Source organism: Argentina silus, assembly GCF_951799395.1.
Source record: "Argentina silus genome assembly, chromosome: 7".
NCBI classification, from domain to species: Eukaryota; Metazoa; Chordata; class Actinopteri; order Argentiniformes; family Argentinidae; genus Argentina; species Argentina silus.
In genome coordinates this window covers 4,559,814-4,568,818 of record NC_139661.1, presented here as the reverse complement: position 1 = coordinate 4,568,818, position 9,005 = coordinate 4,559,814, and positions in this window count along the sequence as shown.

Here is a 9,005-nt window from a genome sequence, read left to right as displayed (position 1 = left end):
GACATGGGAGAATTTGGGGAGAATAAACACCAGGCAGGATCCAGGATTCTGGATGAGCTGCAGAGGTCTGATGGCGGAGGCAGGGAGCCCGGCCTGAAGTGAGTTGCAGTACTCTAGGCGGGAGATGACATGTGCCTGGACCAGGAGTGGCATTGCTTCTCTCGTGAGGAATGGGCGTATCCTTCGAATGTCGTAGAGGAAGAATCTAGAGGAGCGGACCTTCGCTGTGATGTTAGCCGCACAGGACAGTTGGTTGTCCAGGATCAATCCAAGATTCGTTGCTGTCTGGGAGGGGGATGGATGTCTGCTCACCACCGTGATGGAGAAGTCTTGGAGAGGGCAGGTTTTCCCAGGAAGGAAGAGGAGCTCCGTTTTGTCAAGATTGAGCATGAGGTGGTGAGCAGACATCAAGGCAGAGATGTCTGCGAGACACGTAGAGACGCGTGTCGCTACCTGTGTGTCAGAGGGGGGACAAAAGAGGAATAAAAAGTTGAGTGTCATCAGCATAGAAAGAACAATGAAGGTCCTAGGACAGTTCTAGACTTATGCCAGCTTTTTGACGAGCCAGAGATGTTTGCTATACGCAAACACACCACCATGACAGTAAGCAGATCCCTAGAACTCTCCACGGGAAGATTGCTGAGCCTCTTCAGCTAAAGTGCATCAATAGCACAGTGCATTCCCTAATGTGTGTGTGTGCGTGTGAGCACTATGATATGTGTGCAAACTGCTTTCATGCCTTGTGTCAGACTCTCTATATGCTGAATGAATGGGATGGTTTATTCAATTTTGGAATACGCCAATACTCCAGCTCACAGCAATGCAATAGTCTACCAGCAATTCATTACTGAAACTAAAAGCAATGCAATACTCTTGCCGGTAGCATTTCAATATTCTATCTGAAAGCAATATGCTACAGTACGAATCCATCACATATTGACGTGGTTGTGTTAAGGCTAGAGTCGGGCTTTTCTCACAATGTAGGTTAGTGATACGTTTAACTCTCTGCAGGTACTGTACTGTATGTGTCAAATGGATATGGTTATATTAAAGTAAGGTTGGGTCATGGTTAGGATTAGATTAAGCCTCTATAAGGAAGTGGGTATTGGTTAGGATTAGGTTACAGTTAGGTTGTGGCTTTCGGCTTTGCTCACTGCAGGCACGTGTATATTAGTTATTGTAAGGTTACAGTTAGGTTGTTTTAAAGTTAGGATTAGATTTACTCACGGCAGGGAGTGAATTGAATAGGGTGAGGTAACAGTAAGATTGTTTTAGGGTTAGGGCAATGTTTTTTTACTCACTGCAGGTATGTGTGTATTGGTTAGGGCTAAGTTACGATACAGTTGTCTTAAGGTTCGAGTTATGTTGTACTCACTGCAGGTATGTGTGTATTGGTTAGGGTTAGGTTACAATAAGGTTGTCTTAAGGTTAGAGTTATGTTCTACTCACTGCAGGTATGTATGTATTGGTTAGGGTTAGGTTACAATGAGGTTGTCTTAAGGTTAGAGTTATGTTGTACTCACTGCAGGTATGTGTGTATTGGTCCGGTCTCTTCCAGCTGGATCTGGATCACTGGATGTCCAGCTGGTCCGTTCGGGTCATTTTGACTGGAGAGGAGAGAAGGAAAAGAGAGAAAGGGAGGGATAGAGAAAGAGAGAAGGGTGAATATTGGTGGATCCACACTGTCACACATGAAAGCTGCCATCATTGATCACCGATCCATCCCGTTGATCGCTGACATCATAGCAACACAGCACAATCACAGTCATTCAATTATTCAACAGAGGTGTTTATCAACTTATCCAGCGTCTCTTTGTGTGTGTGTGTGTGTGTGTGTGTGTGTGTGTGTGTGTGTTTGTTTGTGTGTATGTGCGTGCACGTATGCGTGCATGTGCGTGCATGTGTGTGTGTGTGTGTGTGTGTGTGTGTTTGTTTGTGTGTATGTGCGTGCACGTATGCGTGCATGTGCGTGCATGTGTGTGTGTCTTTCCCTGCACCCAGCTGCACAGTGTACATATGAGAGATCTCAAAAGACATTGGTTGATAGGTTGAAGCATTTAATATGGTACTACCCCCTCCATGCTAGCTGCAACACTTATAGTACAGAGAGAGGTTGTCTGTGTCACAGAATACAGTTCTGTCAGACTTGTGTGTTTGTGTGTGTGTGTGTGTGTGTGTGTGTGTGTGTGTGTGTGTGAGTGAGAGAGAGAGACAGAGAGAGAGAGAGAGAGATATGTCAGAGTCTTACCTGCAGCTCTGTCTGTCGTGACAACAGAGTAGACTGTATCAGATGGAGCAGGCTTCTCTAAAGGGAACAAGACAGACAGACAGACAGACAGACAGACAGACAGACAGACAGACAGACAGACAGACAGACAGACAGACAGACAGACAACACTTGTTGTTTATAAAGGCATGATCATCTACTGCCATCTAGTGGTTAAACTAAAAGGATAGTATCCACAAGCTGAAAGCCTTCTGCCTGCAATACAGTAGTTAAGTACAACAAGTGTTCTTTCTGGTCAAAATGGTCATTATCATTATCACATGCAGGCTTTATAGAGTGAATACTGGACTTACCGCGCCTTTTGCGGTTGCTTCTGTGTTCGATCTGAGCATACGTCACGTCATTGGGCCTACTGGCAACAGCCTCGTCTGAAACACAACACAACACAACATACAAGATAGCACAGCACAGCACAACACAGCACAAAACAACAGAAGTCCATTGGTGAAGATAAAGCTGGCGGATATTAGCTACTTAGCAAGTTCACAACAGTGCTATAATTGCACTGTCTGCCTTACCTTTTTGCACCTCACCTAACTGCAAAGACATTTACAACTGCACCTCGCCTGTATACAATACTGCTAATGTTGTATGTTGTATGTGTATGTTATGTGTGATACCCCTATGTCTGTACGCTACTTGGAACCTGAATTTCCCCCTGGGATAAATAAAGTTTCTATCTATCTATCTATCTAATAGTTTTACAGTTACCAGCTGTACCATCTAATGTACCATCTCAGAAATGAGAGATGACAGATACTGTACCCTACCATACTGCAGAGATTAACAGGGGACATTTTGTGAGTAAATGTTGATAAAACACTAAATACAACTGTTGTATTACATGTATTTACCCATTTGTATATGTTTTAATGTTGAACATTATGCCAATCAATATTACAGCTGGTTGCTAGCTAGTACTAGCTACCCATTGTATATATCCCATTTCACAGATAATTTACTCTCCTCACTAAAATTCTAGCCTACCTGACATGGATTGGTAGAGTATTCATATTCAGAGAAAATCCTCTGTCCGTAACAGACCATGTGGTTATTGTGTATTGAAATTGCACATAACATGTGCCAACATGTTCTACAGACAATGTGGTTATTGTGTCAAGAAATTGCACATCGTTTCCTAATTTAACCTCTGGAGGTGGCACAACATGTTGTTCATGGGGATTCAACATATGACAGAATGTCAAAATTAGGAGAAACACTTTTTTTTTTCTTCTCAAAATCAAAAGTCTGAAATGTCCCCTATGCGTTGAATGACCCATAGATACTGTACACCACAGAGACAGATATATAGATATAGATATAGATCATATAGAGACTGACTAGAGTGCTGCAGCATGATGAGAGTACCTGCAGGATCAGAACCCTGCTGCTCCTGTTTGGAGTTCTGACTGGTGTTCTGGTTCTGATTGGGTCCACAGAGAAACACACCTAGAACATGAGAGACACAGAGGTTTCTTCATGTAGGCCTGCTCATGTTCATTTAATCTTCATCTTTAATTCTTCTTCATTTTACAGTCAACCTTAATCCATCACAGGGACACGGTGGAGAAGTTTAAAGATCTGACCTTTGAACTTGTGGAAGAAGAACAGCAGGACCAGTATGATGAGGAGGATGGCGATCACAATCAGTCCCATGGTCACTGGAATCTCAGTGGAATCAGGAGCAGGGGGTGGTCCTACAAAACCAACCAGATTTAGGATCAACTCAACTTTAAACAATTTACAACACACTTATAATTGACAGAGACATTAAGAATTGAAACTATTAATTGAGAGTAAATATTGTAGATGATTGACACCACCACCCTGAGCTCTACTAGCCACAAGATCAAAAGAAGTCACAAATGTTCTCATACAGTAGAAAGATGAGAAGAACACGGTAGCTTGAGGGAGAATATTGTGTCTGACCTCTCACTGCCAGCCAGCTCTCTGGTGACTCTCCTCTGTCAGAATTGCCACACTTGTAGAATCCTTCATCTGACTCTGATACTGCAGGGATGGTCATCTCTCCTGTACTCTCAGTCCTGATGAATGATCCATCTCTATAGAAATCAGCTGGGAGGTCAGAGAAAGTTCTCCAATATTTACAGCGCAGAGTCACAGATTCTCCCTCAGTCACAGGCAGGGCGGGGCTCTCTAGGATCACTGCACCATCTGTATAGAAACAGGAGCAGCACTGTAGATGTAGGCTCAGAAGGTTTGTTGACCTCAGAAGGTTTCTTGACTTATGCTTTGATTAATGGACCGACACAACGAGACGATGTTTTTATAGTCTATAAAAAAACGTAACGATACGAAGAGACACCAAACGACTGTAGACCTGAGAATATCGACAGTCTTGGCCACTATTTTGACAGCTGTAAGGATTAGAAGTGGACTTACTGCTCACTGTGATGTTGACACCATTACTGTGCTCTCCTGGCCTAGACCCTCCACACCAGTACACTCCACTGCCAGTGGTGAGTACAATGAAGAAGTTGCATGTGGGTCCAGTTGATGAATTAACAGGTGATGAGTTACATATTGGCAACGATCCACGCAGTGTGTATCTCCTCACCCTCCATCCAGTAGAGCTTCCCTGCACCTTACAGCTCACTGAGAGAGAGGCAAGGCTGAAGAACTGAGCTCTGTTGGGACGGACACTCAGAGAGGCTGGAGGAGACAGGTCTGACAGAGAGATTGGGGGGGGGGGGGGGGGGGGGGGCAGGGGGAGGAGATGGAGATGGAGAGAGAATAAGTGTGACAAAAAGAGAGAGGCAGAGAAAGAGGGGGAGGGGGGGGGGTTGAGAGTTGAAACAGTACATCAGTAACTCACCTGCTACCCAGAGGAGCGGACGACGGCTGTACTCTGTATAATAGACTGGGTCTCCTCTCCCAGCTCTACAGCTATATCTCCCTCTGTGGTTCAGAGCAACAGGGCTGAGAGAGTAGGAGCCTCCAGTCCCACGCTCGCTGTCTGGTAGTAGCTCGTTTGAGAAAGATTGACGCACTCTGTTATACACAACGCTGTACCAGTAGAAACTCCAGCCTGTAGACGAGTCTGTAACCTCACATCTCAGAGTCACTGAGTCTCCAACAGTCAGCCACCATGCAGGAGACACACTCAGGGCAACACTGGGTCTGTCTGTAAGAGAACAGATGACAGATTAATATGATATCACAAAAAATGTTTCCATTGATCACGGCAACAAACGACGGTGACATGATGGATGTTTTAAAGATGATGAATGTGTACTGATAACAAATGCTGATTTCGTTGTTAAGTGTTTTATATTCCTAAATAAAATAGCTAACTAATAAGCTTAGTAAGCTAGCTGTCAGAGCAATCCATTCCTAGCAAATAATCATGTGTGAAAGAATGAGCACAACAAAGTCAAGAAGATGGAGAGAGAGAGAGAAAGAGAATAAGAGAAGGTGGAGAGAGATCAAGCGGTGAGAGTATTAGAGGTTTAATATGATATGAGATATGAAGAGAAAGAGTCACCTTTACCTTGAGTGTGTCCACAGTAGATGAAGGTACTAACCACTGAAACAGACAGTGACACACACACACAAATGATGTTCTTTGCATTGAAATGATCAATGAATATGTCTCTACAATGCTATAGATCCTAGACAGATCCCGCTAAATGATTAAAAACTAAATATGTTACTGTACCAGTAACAGTTTATAATCTATTTGTAATATTCTGAGAACACTATACCACAAAGTACTAACACCCAGTACTCACAGAGTATCATATAGAATGAAGTGTGTTCCATCCTGTCCTGTTAGTAAGTGACGATCTTTCTATGTGGCATATAAGTCCCCTACAACTTCCTTATTTGTGACTACTGGCTCCTAGACCAGCAACACACCACTATACTGTACCATAGCCTGCATACAGCCATATTACCAGGCCTACAGTGTGTGAGAGAGAGAGAGAGAAAGAGAAAGAGAGAGAGAGAGAGAGAGAGAGAGAGAGAGAGAGAGAGAGAGAGAGAGAGATACTGTACATCCTATTAGTAACATATTGTTGTAAAATCATGGATTTTAATTGTTTGTTCATTCAGTTTTTGTACCCTAATGAGTAAGGGTTGATAATTAGTTAAGAAATCATTGTTAAATTATAAACCATTTACAAACATGTATAACTCATTAGATGTACAATCAAGATCTTGCAATCAAGAGACAGTTATTAATGCTTTATAGAAAAATAACCCTGATGTGAAATCATGCAACATTACTTGCAATGAAAATTGTATTTACTAGTTTTTACACTGGATTTGTGTAATTGTAGGTGTAATTACTCTTAATTAATGTACCTCTATCCTACATATACCATCATGACTACCCTCATCAGGGGGTAGAAACTGAAATATATAAAAGATATTGTAGAAACTGAGACCCTCCACTTATTGATTAATTCCTGGTATGGCAAGACCTCATTGGACAACGGCATGACGAGCAGACCGGTTTTCTCTTTATTGCTTTTCAATAGGAGCACCACAACGTGTTCCCAACTATGACAGAACAGGACAGTGTTTGTGGGCATGTGTGTTTGTGAGCATCCTCTTCCTTCCCCTCCTCTGTCTTGCCTCATGTCTCAAGTCTCTCTCTCAGGGACTTGTATCATACACACACACACACACACACACACACACACTCACACACACACACACACACACGCACAGATAATGATTCACATACCACAGATATGCTTTCAACATCTGAGAGCAAGGAGGAAGTGACACGGACCAGTTACAAATGTACCCCTACTCCGACACCCTAGGCAGTTGTAGATATGAAAGGATGATAGGTTGAAACATTTCATATGGTACTACCCCCATCAAAGAGAGAGAGAGAGAGAGAGAGCTATATGTCAGAGTCTTACCTGCAGCTCTGTCTGTCCTGACAACAGAGTAGAGTGTATCAGATGGAGCAGGCTTCTCTAAAGGGAACAAGACAGACAGACAGACAGACAGACAGACAGACAGACAGACAGACAGACAGGCAGGCAGACAGACAGACAGACAGGCAGGCAGGCAGGCAGGCAGGCAGGCAGGCAGGCAGACAGACAGACACAGACAGACAGACAGACAGACAGACAGACACGGACAGACAAACAGACAGACAGACAGACAGGCAGGCAGACAGACAGACAGACAGACAGACAGACAGACAGACAGACAGACAGACAGACAGACAGACAGACAGACAGACAGGCAGGCAGGCAGGCAGAGACAGACAGACAGACAGACAGACAGACAGACAGACAGACACGGACAGACAAACAGACAGACAGACAGACAGACAGACAGACAGACAGACAGACAGACAGACAGACAGACAGACAGACAGTGTGAGAGAGAGAGAGAGGGTACAGGGTGAGTGGTGTCTTATCCTTTGCAGGGAAGAACTATGGAGTGTATCTCATACAAATCAAAACACCTCAAAACTAAATACTGTCTGCTGTATTCAAATGACGGTATTGTATGCTGTATTCTGCACTATACACTGTGCTGAATCTCTGTTCTTGATTTTGCTGCTATCCCCTGGTTGCTTAAGGAACGGTTGGTCCATGGATGCTTCAGAGATTTAACTTTCTCCTGTTTTTCATTTTCCTCTGAAAATGATGACTATATAGTAAATAAAACAAGTGCCAGGATATTAATCAATCGTCCATGTTACTACTCTTTCAGTACCATCAGAATGGTCGACTCACTCTGTCCTTAAGTTATTTTGTGGTGGTTTCTCTTGTCCTGGCATCTGTAATTAAACCAGTCCCACGTGCCTGAAAAGCTAATTTTTCTGTTGAAAAACTGTGATCGAAGGACAGATCTTCTCTGCTCCACACCACAATAGAGTGGAAATGAGGTTTACACGGAATCCTCTCAATCCCTTACAGCGAGAGAAGTTTCATTCATATGAGCATTTGTTTCCTCATGAACAAGCTTCTCTTTTCCAGAAAACTTCATATTAGTAATTTATTGTGGTGAAAGTCAGGGATTTTAATTTTATTCTCTTTTTTTGTTTTTATTCAGTTTTTGTACAATAATGTGTGTGTTAGAGAATGTCATATTATTATTTATTTACCAAACTGTCATCCTCTATTTTATGATGACATACAGACATGTTGACAGCTGAATGGCTATATTATGTATGCTAACAGTATACCTGAATGGAGTGTAAAAATACATAATGTGCTTTATTTGTTAACAATAAAAAAGTTTAGAGTTATGAACTTTGTTGTTGGTTGTATTTTGCCTCAAAATTGTGTACCATTATTACCATATACGCACCACTCCTTACAATCTGAGGACTGTTGGGGCTTTTAAAGCAGGACTTAAGACGCAACTTTTTCGGCTGGCCTGCCCTTCCTCTTAGACTTTGATGATATATTTTATTTTATGCACTTTGAGATTACTAATGTATAATTATAAGCACTTTATAAATATAATACATTCTTCTTCTTCTTCTTCTTCTTCTTCTTCTTCTTCTTCTTCTTCTTCTTCTTCTTCTTTTTCTTCTTCTTCTTCTTCTTCTTCTTATTATTATTATTATTATGCAGCATAGACAGTGCTGTGAGTTTTACTATGTTAAGATTGTTCTACAGTGGATATTTGTGAAGAGAATAGGGCAGGTGAAGAATAGATACAAATGTAATTTGACACACAGAAGAAGAAGAAGAATATTTAATTGTCCATTTCACAGGTG